Source organism: Gossypium arboreum, chromosome 4 (genome assembly GCF_025698485.1).
Source record: "Gossypium arboreum isolate Shixiya-1 chromosome 4, ASM2569848v2, whole genome shotgun sequence".
NCBI classification, from domain to species: domain Eukaryota; kingdom Viridiplantae; phylum Streptophyta; class Magnoliopsida; order Malvales; family Malvaceae; genus Gossypium; species Gossypium arboreum.
In genome coordinates, this window is record NC_069073.1 from 58,755,688 (window position 1) to 58,774,536 (window position 18,849).

Here is an 18,849-nt window from a genome sequence, read left to right on the forward strand (position 1 = left end):
TGACTTATCTCACCTTGACCTCTGCTTACCATAGTTTATTGCCTCGGTTCTGGCTCAGGCTCAACGAATTCTTCTTCATCTTGAACATTAATCGCGTTGAGTTGTTCCCTTGGGTTGGGTTCAGTACTACTTGGCAAGCTACCTTATGGTCGTTCGGAGATTAGTTTGGACAGCTGGCCTATCTGCGTTTTGAGCCCTTGGATCGACACTTGTTGATTTTTAAGTGTTGTCTCGGTGTTCTAGAAACGGGTTTCTGACACCAAGATAAATTTAGATAGCATCTCTTTAAGTTTTGGTTTCTTTTCCTGTTGATAGGGTGGCTGATGAAAACCCGGAGGATGTTGTGGTCTTTGATTTCCTTAACCGCCCCACCAAAAATTGGGATGATTCCTCCAACCTACATTATAAGTGTTACTATATGGGTTATTTTGGGATCTAGAGTTATTGTTACCCATATATTGGACTTGTTCCTCCTCGATGCTAGGGTTGAAGGGTTGATACTGTGTGCATACTCCTCCTTCATTCGTCTCACACCTCATCACCGGCTGTAGCTGAGTAGAACCAAGTAAACCATCAATCTTTTTATTTAGAAGTTCTACTTGGTTTGACAGCATAGTAACCGAATCAATGTTATAAACGCCTGTTGTTTTAGTTGGCTTAGTCCTCATGACTTGCCACTGATAGTTATTCAGTTACATCTCTTCAATAAACCCATAAGCATCTTCAGGTGCTTTATTATTGGTGGTTCCGCCAGCAGCTACATTAACCATTTGTCGAGTCGAAGGATTTAGGCTATTATGGAATGTTTGAACCTGTAGCCAAAGCAGTAACCCATGGTGAAGGCACCTTCTCAGTAAGCCCTTGTATCTCTCTCATGCATCGTAAAGAGTTTCTAAGTCCATCTGCACAAACGAAGAGATATCATTACGTAATTTGGCTGTTTTAGCCGGCGGGAAATATTTTAATAGAAATTTTTCGATCATTTGTTCCCAAGTAGTGATTGACCCTCGTGGTAACAAGTTCAACCACTGTTTAGCTTTGTTCCTCAATGAAAAAGGGAATAACCGAAGACGAATGGCATCATTAGAAATACCATTGATTTTAAATGTATTGCATAGTTCCAAAAAGTTTGCTAAGTGAGCGTTGGGATCCTCATCCTGCAAACCATCAAACTAAACAAATTATTGTATCATTTGAATTGTGTTAGGTTTCAGTTCAAAAGTATTTGCAACTACAGTAGGTCTATCTATGCTCGATTTAGTTCCTATTAAAGAAGGTTTACCATAATCATACATAGTGCGTAGAGTAGGATTTCGATTAACCGCAATTGCAGGAGGTACCTGATTGTCTTGGTTTTCAGCCATCTCTTTGGTTAAGGGTTGAGTATCATCCTCTTGCTCGTTCTCTGTGTATCTTAAGCTTTGCCTTATTTCTCTTTGGTTTCTGCAAACTGAGCGATCGATTTTTTCGTCAAAAAGTAGTGGTCCTGACGGGTTTCTTCTAGTCATAAACTATAAAAACCTGCCAAGAGAAAGAAAAAGTAAATTAATAAATAATAAAAAATTAAATTAAATTAAATTGCAAGAAAAATAAATGGCTAAAGTAATAAAAATTGAGCTTTCCTAATATCTTAGTTCCCCAGCAACGGCGCCAAAAACTTGATCGCGATTTTCGTGTGACAGGTTTTAAATATTTATAATGAATCGTTCTTGAAACTAACTATTATCATGATGTAGGCAAGTGTACCTATCGAACAGTAGTATAGTTTTAGCAAGACCAGATTGTCGAACCCAAAGGAACTAAAAGTACTAGTAATGACTGTTTTTTTATTATCTAGCCTAAAAATAAGGGGGTTTTGTTTTAGCTAACTAATTACCTAAACTAAGAATTCACAGAAAGTAGAATTGGGGATTACTTTTTGGAAAATGACTGAATTAAGACAATACCTAAGGAAAAATCCACCTAGACTTTACTTGTTATTCTGGCTCTAAATCAGATGATTTATTCATTTAACTTGTTCTATAGAGATCCCTAAGTTATGTTATTATCCCTATTCAAGACTAATAACGTCTAATACCTAGATTGAATAATTGAGACTTTTCTCTAATTAACACTCTAGGGTTGCATTAACTCGATCTATGGATCCCCCTATTAGGTTTCACCCTAATCTGGCAAAATCTTGTCACCCTAAGTCTAGGCGCACAATTAACTCCACTTAATAATGACAAATGTACTCTTAGACAGGGTCTATTCCTCCTCTGAATAAGAGCTTGTCTTGAATCAGTATCCTGGGATATCAAAACAAGAATTAAGAACACATAATTAAGAACAAGTTAAATATTTATCATACAATTCAGAAAATAATAACAAGATTCATCTTAGGTTTCATCCCCCTTATGTATTTAGGGGATTTATTTCATAACTAAAAAGGAAATCTTAGAAGAATAATGAGTACAAAACATAAAGAAAACCCAAAACTCCTCAAGGGAAATTGAAGGGAGATCTTCAGTCTTGATGATGAGTCCGGCTTCTGAGATGGATCAATCGGCTTCCTTCAAATAATTCCTTCCTTCCTCCCTCTGTGTCCCTTACTTTCCTCCTCTAGGGTGTATTTATAGGCTTTAGAATGCCTAGAAGCCCTCAAAATTGGCCTTTTATGAATTGGACTCAACTTGGGCTCGGTAGGGACACGCCTGTGTGAGTCATGCTTTGAATCTGCCAAATTGACACAGCCGTGTGGTCTGCCCGTGTGAGGAGGTCTAGACCGTGTTGAATTCGTACTTTGGCCAATTTTTCTCTATTTTTGGCCCATTTCTCATTCCTTTCGCTCTCCTATGCTCTCCTAAGTATAAAACATGAAATTAAAGCATTAGGAGCATTAAATTCACCAATTTTTATGAAAAATCATCCATAAAATGCGTTAAGCATGGGGTAAAATATGTATTAATTACGGTTTATCAAATACTTTTAAATATCAACCAACATTTAAAATTCATCATTTAACATATAAAATCATAAGGTTCATCAATGGAAACATTAAAATCTTTAATAGTTTCAAAATCGAAGGTACGAGCTAGTTAGACCTAGTTGCAACGATCTCAAAAATATAAATATTAAAAGAAATAAACCCAAATTTAGCTTACATGCAAAAGAGGACTTGGTTAAATGTTTAAGCTATCATCCATGGTTTCCTTCATTCTCCAATTTCGATAAAACTAAAGCACAAAGATGATAACATAATTGTTTTATTTTTAATATAATTTAATTTATCAAATTACCATTTTCACCTTGATTAATAATTAAAATAAACATCAAATTCAAGCGCATAATTGTCCACAACACCTTGAATGGTCTGATTACCATTTAAAGCCCTTTTCCTTTATTCAATTACCCATTTAATCAGACAAATCAAAAAGCGATCAAATTTTACATCTTTTACGATTTAGTCCTTTTTAATTAAATAATTATCAAAAAGTTAAAATTTTTCAATGAAACTTTAATACCACCTTAATGAAACTTTGTAAATATTTATAAAATATTTACAACCGATTTATAGAAATAAGGTCCCAATACGCCATTTTCTAAAACCACTTGACTTTAGGGTCTTACCACTTGAACTTAATTAATCTTCGGAATAGTATAAATTATTAAATCAAAAACCTTTTCAAAGTCACAATTAACTCATATATATTAACTAATAATATTTATGAATGTATTCATTGGATTTGGTGGCCTCGAAAACACTGTTTTCGACACCACTAAAAAATGGGTTATTACATATTTGATGCCTTTAGACTTAGTTAATTGCTTGTACTTAAGTGATTTTAGTTGCATTTTAAGATATTGCATTAGCAGTTTTAGAGCATTGCATTAAAGAGCTTGGATTTTGCTTAAGTTTTATTACATGTTGCTCTTAGTTACCTATTGGAAGGACTTGTTTGGTGGTTGATTGGCATGTGTAATGTGTAGGAGATGGAGTATGTAACACCCCTATAACCCGTAACCATTGCCGGAGAGGGTTATGAAGAGTTACCAACCCAAAACACTACATTTGTACATTCACATATACATAATTTCATTAGCAATTATATGCATAGTCAAACACAATCAAAGATCGAAATTCAGACTTATACTAACATTCAAAAGTTTCCATATTCACATGGCTTATATACAACAACATCTTAAAATATAATTCACTTAAGTCTATTCTATACATGCCATACTAGCTCCAAAATATAGTAATACCAAAAAGATAGAAAGTGTGACAAGTTGCTGACGATCCCCTCCCGAGCAGGTGACTGAAATCAACAATCTATAAAATAGAGAAACATAACAAACGGAGTAAGCTTTCATAAGCTTAGTAAGTTTTAAGCAATGCAACAAATAAACTCAATTATCCAATTTCTCAAGAGGTCATTTTCTAGATATTTTACCATTTGGTCGAATATACATAAGCACATAATGCACAATTAGCATTCTAATATCACTTAATCTGAATTCATATGCCATAAATAAATCGAAAATTTTCACATACTTTCACACCTTGACCAAATATATATCATGATCATAAATATAGATATAACATTTATTCACATATGTATCACATTATACACTTATGATTCAATTCAAATCATACTCACATATAAGTACATAATACGTACCTGGCCAACTTATCGTATTGAACGTATTCATTTGTCGTTCTAACACGAGGTATCTTAGTTCTAGACTTTTATCAAATCACCGGCATTCAGCCTACTAGGTTTTAAACCCAAATTCATTCACCGGCATTTCACCTGCTAGGCTCGAAGCCCGATATTATTTCACCTGCATTATAGCCTGCTAGGCTCAAAGGCCCGAATAGTATCTCACCGGCATTATAGCCTGCTAGGCTCAAAGGCTCGAATAGTATATCACCGGCATTATAGCCTGCTAGGCTCAAAGGCCCGAATAGTATATCACCAGCACTATAGCCTGCTAGGCTCAAAGGCCCGAATAGTACTGTACGATATTCAATTCAACAAGTCTCATATAACACAATCACACCAAATTAGGTACAAGCATCATTCGAATATATCATCCTACATTTTATTCACTTTTATTTCATTTCATCACTCACATTTATCATTTGATAGTTTACACATAACATCTTACTCATATTCATCTAACATTACCATTTGATCATAAAAGCCTATCACATTTTACTTCCATTACAATTGCCATTCGGCCATATATATATATGACAAGTAATACTTAATTCTCATAATCTGTCATGTCATTATCGAATATTATTTATATTTAACTACTTAAAACTTACCTCGAATATTTTCGAACAGGTCTCGGATCGACTATTCAACTATTTTCTCTTTTCCCTGTCCAACCTTGGTTCTCTATGCTCTTGAGCTAATTCAAACAAAATTTAATTTATTAAGGTCCCATCAAGCTAGCTTATAGTCGAATATTCATTGTATACTTAGCTCACATACACAAACACAAAACTCATAAGGCTTATCATATTTTCATATATATATATATATATATATATATATATATATATCTTTACCATATAGCCGAATATATATATAGCTCATCAATTAGGTATTTATTTACGTTTCCCTTTTAACACATATTGATCAACTAGACCATGCATTAGCCATTGACACATTTGGTCATTAAAGCAATTACCTGTTAACATTCAAGCATTTTATACCAAAATTTCTCCCAAGACCGAATTCATCTACAACCTTTAGTACACTTACAAAGTTTATATTAATTTATATACACAACATTAACCTAGTATCAATTAACTAAGTACTTTAAAATTTTCTTTAACTAAGTAACTTATTCAGAAATAATAAGGGAAAATTTAACCAGAAATATTAAGAGCAAATTTAACCGGAATTATTAAGAACAAATTTAACCGAAATTATTAAGAACAAATTTAACCGGAATTATTAAGAACAAATTTAACCAGAATTATTAAGAGCAAATTTAACCTAATTATTAAGAACAAATTAACAAGCTTAACTAAGCAAACATTCGGCAATGACAATGGCAATTTAACAAACCTTAAATCCAACTAAAGTCAGTAACACCACAATTTGGGCCTAGAAGTTTTGGGCCTTGAGCATGGGAGCGGTTGAAGGCGCTTTTAATATTTTGTTGTGCATGTAAATTTTGTTAATGAAGGCTTATTTTAGTGGTTAAGTGTCTTGAGAAGTGTTGGAGAAGTCTTGGGTTCAAACACGGACTCTAGTAAAAATTTAAGGTAGATCAAACCACAGGTGTAGTAGGTAGGCCTTAAGAATATTGTTGGAGAAATTGTGACACAAAAAAGGAGTGTGGTGTAGTGGCAAGGTGACGCCACTTAGGGGACAAGGAAGTGACGCCATAGAGGAAGCAAGGGGTCCAAGGTTCAAGTCTTGGCTCTTGCAATATATTTTGGTTTTTCTTTTCAATAAATCTAGAAGCAAGTAGGTGCGCTTTAAAGTTTAATGTGTTGGATTTATGACACAAATGAGTTGGTGGCCTAGTGGTGATGGCGTGAGTTGGCATATAGGAGGACTTTGGTTCGAATCCCTTGGCATGCAAAGGTTGATTATTTTGCTATGTTGGGATGGCAAGAGTTGGTGTTGAATTTAAACTCTGATGATGGAGGATCCCACATCGGTAAGCTAACATAGGAGTGGATGCGGTCGGCTTTAAATAGAGAGAACTATGAGGAGAGCAAAGGTACCTTTCTTGGCTGATCCCTTTCGCGTTATGGCGAGCTCGTTTGGGTTGGGCATCGGCTAGAAGTGCTTGGAGCGCGGATTAACTCCAGTCTCCTATCAGGTGTGTATTTATCACTACTCTTGTTGTTGGATTGCTACTTGGTGCGATGGTAGAAAGGGGCCATGTGGGCCCAGTGGGCCTCTGGCCCAATTGGATAAGTTGTTTGATTGTGTAGTAAATATTGGACTAGGCTAGGTGAATCGAATATCGTGGCTAGGTTTGGGCTAAAAGGGCCACACGAGTGTGGGCCCATTTAATGAGAATAGGCTTTAGGCCCATTCGTATTGTTATCCATGTTTAGAATACTTTAGTTTACCAATTCTTGAAATGCCCTCGACTTGTAAAATTACCAAAGTACTCCGATTCTGAAATTACCGTTTTACCCTCAATTTACAGAATTACCAAAATACCCTTGGTTTATAAAATCACCAAAATACCCCTAGTTTGTAAAATTACTAAAATACCCTTTGTTTATAAAATTACCAAAATACCCATGGTTTGAAAAATTACTAAAATACCCCTGTAGGGTAAAATTACTGAAATACCCTTGTGGGGTAAAATTACCATTTTGCCCCTAGGGTGTTAAATGACTATTTTGCCCTTGTGGGCAAGTGACTGACTTGGACTGTGTGATATAGACAACTTTGGAGGAGCAGCGAGGCTTGGAGTATCGACTTGGATAAGCTTGAATCGTATTATTGGACCCTGTGAAGGTAAGTAACTTATGGTCAATAAAGGTTCTTTGGCCGAATAAGGTAGGGTGGATTTTGAGTTTGTTAAGCATAACTTGTATGCTAAAAATGGTGATGAATAATTGTAGGACATCGTAAGGGATCTCAGTAGCAGTCGTCGCGAAACAAGTGTGTACCGAACACCCTTCTTTAGTTCAATTCGGCAAAAGCCGAAATGCCGAAATTCTGACATTTCATGGTCATGTGGGTATGCGAATGCTCTCAAGTCATAGAATAATTGTTAGATCTGGCACCGTAAGGTGGAAAGCACGTTCGCGTGACATTTTAGCGTATTTCAGAAAAAGGGGCTCGATGGGCCAAAACTGGGCCCAATGGGCTTACGAACCAATATGGGTAAGAGATGGGCAAATTAGCTTTATTAGGTAGATGGTGGAATCAAATTGCATAAAAGCGATAAAAATTATGAATTAGCTTGTGCAAGAGCGTGAGCACGAAATTACCCCTAAAGAGCAAAATTACCAAATTACCCTAAAGAGAAAAATTACCGATATACCCCTAGGGTTTTAAATTGGTGAATCGCTTGATTGATTACTCTTGTATTTTGCATGATATGCATTTATTAATATCTGTTGCATGGGATTGGGGTATTAATGGAGGAAATCTGAAAGTGGTTCATCCACGTCTTGGAGGCTTTGCCTCAATCGATTGAAATTTGAGCGTTCTGTCGCTGTGTGGTGTGTAGGGTGGGTGGGTTGAGATATTCCCACATGGTGTGTAGGGTGATGATGAGGCGGTGTAGCGGTTGGTGGGTTGAGTAGTCTCCCGGATGGGCTTGCATTCATTATTACTGTTAATACTCATATTCTTGAACGGGCCTATGGGCCACACTGTTATGTAAAAGGGCTAAGGCCTTGCTCTGTGATTCGAAAAGGGCTTGACCTCTTGTGTGTAATTGTTATCTGAATAGGGCTTAGGCCCAATGGGCTCGAGCTGAATTGGGCTTTGGAGGGTTTCAGATACACTGAGTTTTCCCAAACTCACCCCTTCCTCTTCCATCCTTGCAGGTGAGCCCTAGAATTGGTGGACTTGGAGTCAAGGGATTCATTGGCCATGAAGATTAATTGCCGATTTTAAAGAAGTTTAGCCTTTAATTTGGGTTATTTTATTTTTTTATTTTTTTATTATGCTTAAAGTTGTAATAAGGCCGCTATTTTTAATTACTTTTATTGTGGGGATTATTAAACTGGCTAGCACTAGGGTTCGCTTTATAAAATCTACTTGTTTTTAAAAGATCACGATGACGCACAAAGTTTCCATAAAGTAAATGTTTTCCCAAGAAAAATAAATATTTTAAGCAAACGATTTGCAACCTTAATCATTTTCTTAAGTGGTCATAATCAAACGGTTTTCTCAAAATTATACGAGATGTTAGAGTGTGGCAATGGCGGTGTGCATGTCTAGGATTGGATCCGAAGAGAGAGCTTGGTACTTAAGCAGTCCGATGGACTCACCTCCTCTTCTTCCCGGTTTCCTACCAGTGCGCAGCTTCCATTCACTTTAACTTACTTTTAAAAGTGTCTTTACAACACCAACTCAGCTTTTCCAAACTAAGTGTTTTGAACGCATCAATGTGGCGCATCAGATCCGGTCATAACATCCAGGCCGGGTTTGGGGTGTTACAAAAGCATCTACTCCATTCTATCATTTTAAAACACAAACATTACTCAAATATTATCTAAGTTCACATTCGGCAATTTCACAAATACACAAGCCGATTTTCCTATCATCTAAACTACCTATATGAACATTAAACTATCTCAAACATCACCCATTCACAATTATTCATTAAAACATAAAAACAACAACCATTCCCTTCAAAATCTTCCATAGTCGAATACTCAAATCACTACCCAATTCAAAATTTTGACATGGGCTAAGTAAGGGACTTAGTAACTAGCTTAAAATATGCTACAATTTCAAAAACTAACATGAATTTCTTACCTTAATTCCAACTCAAAAGTGACCGAATGTAGTTTGAGTTTCTTTTCCTCTCCTAATTCCGGCTATGAAGAACAAAGATGAACAAGCTTTTCCCTTTACCTCATTTTTGTTCTTTTATTTATCTTTATTTTATGATAATTAAGCCATCAAATTTAATAATGCTAATTTAAAAAGCATATTTTGTTTATCACCATCATTATGGTCGGCCACTACTCATTAAAGTGGGAAATTTGACATGCAAATCCACCTATTTAACACCATAATTTATTTGGCCACTACAAAATTAACCTATCACATTTTCAAAAATTTTCACACAAGTCCTATTTAATAATTTCACTCACAAATGACAAAATAAAAGCATGAAATTTTCACACATGCACTTTCACATATAATAAGCACAGAATATAACATCTAATTATTTTTATGACTCGATTTTGTGGTCCCGAAACCACTTTCTGACTAGGGTCAAATAAGGGCTGTCACAGAGTAGAGGGTTGAAGGTTTGACGTGGCAAATTTTGGGTAGTTTTCTAACAAAAATGCTATGGTAGTACCTAAAATATGCCTAGTCAGCACTTAATGCGTACCGTTCTCAATCCCAGCTATACTTGTACTAGAAGAATCCACCTGATAAAAAGAGAAAGGATTATGGTTTGATGGACTTACCTTAGAAGGTCAAACTTATAAATGCCAAAAAAGGAGCCCTAAAAAGGGGCAATTTTTTTTTGAATAGAAGAAAAAGAGGAGCAACTTTTGACAGGGAAAGAGGGAAGGATCGAGAAAGAAGGCAACTGAAGAAGGAGAGGATGATTTTGGCAGCTACAAGACATTGTGCTGCCAATGTTGAGAGTTGAATAGGCAAAAGCCAATATATCAAAATTTCTTTTTTGATTCTTATGCATTTCCTTTAGAACTTAATTGTAAAATATAATGTTGATTACTGCATTAAACTTGAACTCGATTTACCCAACTATGAGCTAAATCTCTTAGGCTTGCGATTACTTAGCTGAACCCTTTAATTAATATTAATGTTCACAATTTAAATTAGAATTATTTTTTTGTTATATTTAATGGTATTTCATTCTTATTATAGGCAATGTATTGACGAATATGTAGCAAGTTATTAAGATAACTTATTGTCGACATGGTTACATTATTTGTATAGACATTGGATAATATAAGTGAATGAAATTTTATTTATTTGCAGTAACCTCTAGACATAGAGCCTTGCCTCATTCGAAAGAGGGTATAAAATATTAGTGGTAGCCAAACTTAAGTCTATAGGCATATAGTACCTTAGGGAAGGTAGCCCAAGGTTTGCTCTCGAGAGAAGAAGACTATTGTAGAAACCTATCAAGTAGTAGAATGTTCAAGGCTTTACTGTGGCATTAATAGTTAGATAAGGTAGATACATCAGTAATTCCAGCCATCCTAATCAACATTGAAATTACTTAATCTTCTTTTCTGTAGTTACTTGGTCGTGACATTCCTATTTCTCTTACTTGTTTTGTGTTGCACATTTTATACATCATCATTCTCTCATTGAATCTATTAAATCCTAGTCTGAATGATTCATTGAATCCAAATGGTTGAGATGTTGATCTTCCTATTCATCGTGTCATAGATGATCGAGATAGACCAATTTGGGAACATGTTGTTCCAATTTTGGATGATTGGAATCTAGGGATAGTAAGAGCACACATACAAGCTTAGCATTTTAAGTTAAAACCGATAATGTTTCAAATGTTGCAAATAGTAGGACAGTTTGGTGGATTACCCACTAAAGATCCAAGTGTGTTTAAGACTTTTTCTAGAGGTCAATGACTCATTTAAACAACAGGGTGTTCCTCAAGATGTCTTGCAGCTTAAATTGTTCCCATACTCTTTTAAAAGATTATGCAAGAGCGTGGTTTAATACTTTACTATCAGAGTAGTGGCATCATGAAATGACTTGTGCCAGAGATTTTTGCTGCGATATAATCCAACTAACATGAATGCCAAGCTTTGAAATGACATCACATATTTTCAAAAATCAGAGGATGAAACACTTTACGAAGCCTGGGAAAGATTTAAGGAATTACTTAAGAAATTTCCTATGCATCGTTTTCAACACTGGACTCAGATGTAGATGTTTTATAAGGGGCTGAATGCACATACAAGGATGGTAGTCGATGCCTCTTTAAATAGTACTTTATTAGATAAATCCTTAAATGAAGCATATGAGATTTTGGCATGGATTGCCAACAATGATTATCAATATCCTATAACGTGAGTTGAAAGTGGTAGGAGAGCTGCTGGCACCATTGAACTTGATGCAATCACTTCGTTAACAACCCATGTATCTTCTTTAACTAATATGATCAAAAAAATAAAGAGGTCGATCTATTGTGTGTTTATTGTCGTGAAGACCATGTGTTTGATAAATGCCCAACAATCCCAGCATTTGTATACTACATTGGTAATTTTATCCTAAATAATCACCCCTATTCCAACACTTATAATCCAAGCTAAAACAGCATCTGAAATTTTGTTGGATTAATCAAGGTGAGGGGAATTTAAACAATGTTGCCAGCCATAATGCTAATAGTTCACCACCTGGTTATAATCATCCTATGCCGAGGCAAAATTTTCAATAGGGTCAAGCATCATCTTATACCTCCAATAAAGGCTTGATGAAGGAATATATGACCAAGAATGATGTTGTAATTTAGACTCAGGTTGTGTCCCTCAAAGCTCTTAAGAATCAAGTGGGGCAGATAGCAAATGCTTTAAATTCAAGGCGACAAGGAGCATTACTAAGTGGTACTGAGAATTTGAGAACTCAATGGAAGGTACAGTGCAAAGCCATCACTCTCAGAAGTGGGACACAGTTGGATGATGTTGAAGACACCACTATAGAAGAGGACAACTCTAGACTTAGCCATGGAATGAATTCAAAATCAACTGAAAAACATATTGCAACTAAAAAGGCTAAACATAAAACTGTTGTAGTAGAATCAAATCGTATTGCCAATAAAAATGATACAACAAAACAATAACAGCAACCTGAAGGACGACCACCTCCACCTTTTCTTCAATGATTTCACAATTGTAAACAAGAAGTCCAGTTCAAAAGATTTCTAGATGTCATGAAACAACTCCACAGTAACATACCACTAGTAGAAGCTTTGGAGCAAATTCCCAATTATGTGAAATTCATGAAATATATATTGTCAAAGAAGCGAAGATTGGAGGAATTTGAGACTGTTGCTCTCACTAAAGGGTGCACAACAATGTTGATGAATAAATTACCTCCAAAGTTGAAGGACCCAGGGTGTTTTACTATCCCATGTTCAATTGGAAATCATTATGTTGGTAAGACATTGTGTGATTTTGGAGGAAGCATCAATTTAATGCCAATGTCTATATTTAGAAGCTGGGAAATGAAAAAGGAAGACCCACTACGGTTACATTGCAGCTAGCTGATCAATTCAACGCACATTTAAAAAGTAAAATTGAAGAGGTGTTGGTAAGAGTAGATCAGTTTATTTTTCCTGTCAAATTCATTATTTTAGGATGTGAAGTTGACAATGATGTGTCAGTTATCCTTGAAAGACTTTTTCATACTACAGGTAAAACTTTAGTTGATGTGCAAAAAGGTGAATTTATTATGAGGATGAATGATCAGGATATTACCTTCAATGCATCGATGCCCTAAAATATGCTGATGAGAATGAAGAATGCAATGCCATTGGTTTGATAGAAACAACAATGTAGGAAAAGTTTGTAAAATTTTGCCACAACAATTCTGATAATGATACAGATTCATTAAACTACGTGAAACTGAGCCTTTTGAGGAATTTAGTGAACTCATGGAGGCACAAAAAATTGTGGACAGACCAGGGAGAAAGATTGAGTCCTTTGATTTATTGGCTTGTACTTTAAATCCTCCTAAACCATCTATATAGGAACCTTCTACACTAGAGTTGAAACCCTTGCCGCTGCATTTAAAATATTCTTACTTGGTTCCTACTAGAGTTGAAATCCTTGCTGCTGCATTTAAAATATGCTTACTTGGAAGACAATAACACCTTGCCAGTAGTTATTTCGGCTGAGTTAACACCCTATCAAGAGGCTAGGTTGTTGGGAGTTCTTCGACGATCTAAGAAGGCATTAGGATGGACACTTTCCAACATCAAGGGAATTGGCCCTACTCTATGCATTCATAAAATTTTATTGGAGGATTTCCATAGCAATTCTATTGAACAGTAGAGGAGGTCGAATCCCATCATAAAGGAAGTTGTTGAGGAGATTATCAAGTGGCTCAATGTTGGTATTATCTAACCTATCTCTGACAATTCTTGGGTGAGTCCTACACAATGTGTGCCCAAGAAAAGAGGTGTCACAGTGGTTAGCAATGATAATAATGAGCTCATACCAAATTGCATTAGAATGGGATGGAGAGTGTGAATGGATTATCTCAAGCTCAACGAAGCAACTAGGAATGACCACTTTCCCTTACCGGTTGTTGATCAAATCTTGGATAGATTAGCTGGGAAGGAATTTTACTTTTTCTTGGATGGATATTCAGGGTATAATCAGATTCTCCCAGTGACCAAGAGAAGACAACTTTCAGTTGTCTATATGGTACTTTTGCATTTAGATGAATGCCATTCAAGTTATGTAATTGTAACACCCCGAACCCGAGACCGTTGCCGGTGTCGGACACGAGGGGTTAACAAGCCAAAACCACTTATGGCACCGACCAATTTGACATTCCAGGCAAGCTGGAAAACTGCGTTGCTGTCGCCTTAAAAAGCATATCTCGAGTTTCACAACTCGGAAACTGATTCCGTAAATTTTCCCTGAATTTAGACTCATATATACATCTATGGATTTATTTCTAGAATTTTTGGTAGGGGAAATTGGTACAGTTTATTAGTTAAAGTCACCCATGTTACAGGGGTCGACTACACTTACCTTCGTGCATTACAACTTGAATATCTCTCTGTACAGGGTTTCAATACTGATGCTGTTTGTTTCTAATGAAACTAGACTCAAAAAGAAATCTTCACATATTAGGCATGACTTCTAATTCATTCTGAATAATTTATGGTAAATTTTCAAAGTCGAGACAGGGGACCCAGAAACCGTTCTGGCCCTGTCTCACGATAACTTTAATATCTCTTAACACGTAACTCCTATGACCGTTTCGTTTCTTCCATATGAAAGTAGACTCATCAAGGTTCATTTACATAATTCTTTCACTATTTAATACCATCCCTACAATTTTTGGTGATTTTTCATATTCCCGTCACTGCAGCTGGCAGCACCTGTTTTTACGGTAGGTCTTACCTATTTTGTAGTCTCCATGAACCAACTAGTCTTGCCATACATAGGTTCACCTATGATCATTTTTAGCCATTCAATGGCTGATCATGTGACCAACACTCCCATTTCCAATCCATAATCACATCATGAAACCATATATATATACAAATCACAAATGGTCTAAGTTAGTACTTTACTTCTACGAGCCATTTTCGCATGGCCGTACATGTACATCACAACACATTTGAACCAACAAGGGTAGTCCTATACATGCCATTTCAAAGTTCAACCAAAATTATACCAAAATGGAGGCTTTGATAGTGTGGATGACTTCGACTTCAATGATCCCGTATCCGATAGCTAACGAACAAAATCTATAAAGCAGAGAGCCAAAGCAACGGGGTAAGCATTTTTATGCTTAGTAAGTCTCAAGCAATAAAATCAGCTTTAACTAAAGCATTACATTCACATAGCCAAATGAATCATTTCATTAATACACATTCACATAATCATACTTACTTCACACTTCATCATTGTATACTTTCACAAGATATCAACCAATTCAATAGCTGAAAATTCGTTAGTCAATTGAACGAATGTTACTCAAACATATCGACTTTTCCAATGCACATATAAACATACCTTATCCTTTGGGCTTTTCGAGCGTACTAATTAAATTTATTACAGCAACCAACGCTCACCTTCAGCCCAAGCTTCTTCGGAATACAACCGGATATAACCACATGCACGAATGCCTTCGGGTCTTAGCCCGGATAGAACGACTTGCACAAATGCCTTCGGGTATTAGCCCGGATTTAACAACTTGCACGAATGCCTTGGTCTTAGCCCGATGTAGTCACTAGCACAATTGCCTTGGTCTTAACCGGATATAATTACTAGCATAAATGTCTTCGGGACTTAGCCCGGATATCATTCAATTGCTCATGCACACATATACATCAATAATCATTACACATCCATATTTCATTTTCGTTACTAAGGCTCAAACACAAACATATCACTAGCATAATCGCCTTGGGACTTAGCCCGGTATCATTCAAATACTCATACACACATAAATCAATAATCATTACACATCCATATTTCATTTCACATAATTCGAGTAGGGTCATTTCTTGAGGACTTACCTCGGATGTTGTCGAACGGCTTCAACGGCTATTCGATCACTTTTTCCTTCCCTTTATCGGATTTAGCTCCCTTTTGCTCTTGAGCTTAACGAATACAAGTAGAAGTATTCAATATTTCTATCAATAATGTTTACTAGTAAATCACATTCGGCATCTCATATCATCTCACTTTATTATAATTTATCATTCAACCTTTGAACCAAAACGCCATTATATGGCCACATATACATACATCCATATATTTAAGCTCAAGAATTTTAACATAACATCAAGTGCTCAAATTACTCATGTGGCCGATTACACATGGTCATAAATACACAAAATCAAAAATAATTTCAAGGTTTTTCACACTATACATGTACTAGGCGAATGTACATGCAAATTTCACAACATTCTTCAACAAATTTCTTCTTTAAACAAACATATTTATCACTTTCTTCATAATCAAAATATCATGTGCAAACATATATACACATATAGGTGCATGGCCGAATCTCAAGGTGTTCATAACCCTCTAAAACACAAATTTTTACCAATCAAGTAACAAGCATAAATCATGCTCATGAATGCATCATGGCGAATACATCACAATCATACCCCATTGAACTTTGGTCATGGTTAAACAAAGAACTCAATGTCTTACTCAAGATTGCTACAAAGAAATTTCAAGAGTAGTCAATCCATCATTGCATGCATCATTAGCAAGCTTCACATTTAGCATGCAATGGCTTTAACACAATATCAACCTTGGCCAAATACCATTTTTCATGGCATAGCAAGGATTTGAACCATGGCTAACATGCACATCAAGTTAGCAACCAAAACAAGCATGAATCTCATGACACAACCTCATACATACCTTAATCTTGATGCAAGTTTAGCCAAATCTCCTTCTAGATCTCTTCTAAACAAAGAAAATGAAGCAAAATCTCTTCTTCCTCTTAGGAATTTCGGCCAAAGGAAGGAGGGAAAAGATGAACAATTTTTTGTTTTTCTTTCTTAGTCTTTGCTCAAAGAAAGGATGAATGACAACTTTTTTTCTTTCTTTCTCTCTAGCTACGGCACCATGGGGGGCATCCATGCTCATTTTTTCTTTTTTTTCATTTCTTAATTCTTTCTACATAATGCACTAACTAAACATGTTGGAAACATGTCCCCTTGCCCATCATCTAAACATGGCCGGCCACTCATCCAAAATAAATGGAGTATTTGACATGCAACTCCATTTATTTTGCTTCATTCCTTTATTAACCTCTTAAAATTAGCTACATATTTTTAAATCCTTTCACATGAGTCCTTTTTCTTTCAATTCATAATCAAATTAACTAAATCAAAGAATTCAAAATTCACACATGCATTTTCCCATATTCTAGACAATAAATATTACGTTCGAGCATGTCGGTGACTCGGTTTAGTGGTCCCGAAACCACTTCCCGACTAGGGCCAATTTTGGGATGTCACAGTAATGCCTCGACAACATTTCAGTGTTGTATGATGGCAATATTCTCTGATATTTTTGAAAACTTCCTTGAAGTCTTTATGGATGATTTCTCTATCTTTGGCAATAAATTTTAGGGTTGTTTGAAAAATCTAAAATTGGTTCTATGCCATTGTGAAGAGACAAATCTTGTCTTGAATTGGGAAAAATATCATTTCATGGTCCGTGAAGGCATTGTTCTGGGGCATAAAGTATAGCAACAATGGATTGAATTTGACAAAGCAAAAGTTGAGGTAATAGAAAAATTATCGCCTCCTACTAGTGTCAAAGGTATTTGGAGTTTCTTATGCCATGCGGGTTTTTATAAAACATTCATTAAGGATTTCTTAAGGATATCTAAACCCTTGTGTACCTTGCTAGAGGACAATAGACCTTTCAATTTTGATGAATATTGTTTGATAGCTTTTGAGGAATTCAAGAAACGACTGGTAGCAACACCAATTGTAATAGCTCTAGAGTGGACATTGCCTGTAACACCTAAAACCCGGCCTAGACATTATGGTTGAATCTATGATGTGACATTAGAGTGTTTTTCCAAAACACAAATCGACAAAAATCCCTTTTTCATTAAAACTTCTTTAGACTCTAAATAAAAGGTTAGGATGACTAGTTCCTTGTGAAAACTCAAATTATTAATTATACTAGTTTCTCAAATTTAAAAAAGTGATTGTTGCAGAAGCTTTTAAAACATATGGAGTTAAGCGTGATGACTTCAGAAAAACATTGGTTTGTGCTTTCTTGAAAATACGGGTCCTATTACTAACAAGTAAAATTAAAGTAATTAAATCCCCAAATTAAAATAAACTTTAAAAGGCCTTATTACATAACGAAAACCCAATATCAAATAAAATCTAACTCATAATATTTTAAATAAATTAACTACGTCGAGTGGCCACTTCGAGTCCTCTGTCACCTCGATCAGTCTAAGCTGGGGATTTCTTGCACAGATAACAGATGGTGAGTTTACGAAAACTCAGTGTTTGAAATCCCAAAGTAACAAACAATCAGAGTGAACGCAATCTGGGCCTAGGCCCGTTAGTTCCAGTTAGGCCCTATAGTATCAGTCTGGGCCTAAGCCCATTTCAGTCCCAGAAGCAGTCTGGGCCTTAGCCCATTTCAGTACAGTATGCAAACAAAGAGTCCTACCCCATCCATCCGCTACACACCATCTCCGTAACAGCCCTACACACCGTGAAGGGATAAAATCGACCCATCCAACCCTACACACCAAATTGTACCAATCTCAGTACTAAAAACAATATTTGCAGCAGAGCTAGCAGTAATAGGCTTATAGCCTTTCAGTACACTTCCTCCAAAATCATATATCCCACCCTATGTAATGCAACATAATAACATACATGTATGGAGAAATATCATGCTCAGAAATAGACATACATAATACAGGGTTATTTCAGTCGATTTACCTCACA

The 18,849-nt window shown here is 35.9% G+C and overlaps 1 long non-coding RNA gene and 2 other non-coding genes across 3 annotated transcripts; 2 read left to right on the plus strand and 1 right to left on the minus strand.

Annotated features, from left to right (window-relative positions):
* Positions 1 to 828: 828 nt before the first annotated feature.
* On the plus strand, positions 829 to 935 carry LOC128291927 (small nucleolar RNA R71). Its single transcript, XR_008281911.1, has one exon. It is a non-coding gene; the product is annotated as a small nucleolar RNA R71 (small nucleolar RNA).
* Positions 936 to 6,716: 5,781 nt separating this feature from the next.
* On the plus strand, positions 6,717 to 7,638 carry LOC128291680 (uncharacterized). The gene is made up of 3 exons (XR_008281501.1): positions 6,717 to 6,831; positions 7,410 to 7,484; positions 7,592 to 7,638. It is a non-coding gene; the product is annotated as an uncharacterized LOC128291680 (long non-coding RNA).
* Positions 7,639 to 11,462: 3,824 nt separating this feature from the next.
* LOC128292018 (small nucleolar RNA R71) lies at positions 11,463 to 11,569 on the minus strand. Its single transcript, XR_008282002.1, has one exon. It is a non-coding gene; the product is annotated as a small nucleolar RNA R71 (small nucleolar RNA).
* Positions 11,570 to 18,849: the final 7,280 nt, after the last annotated feature.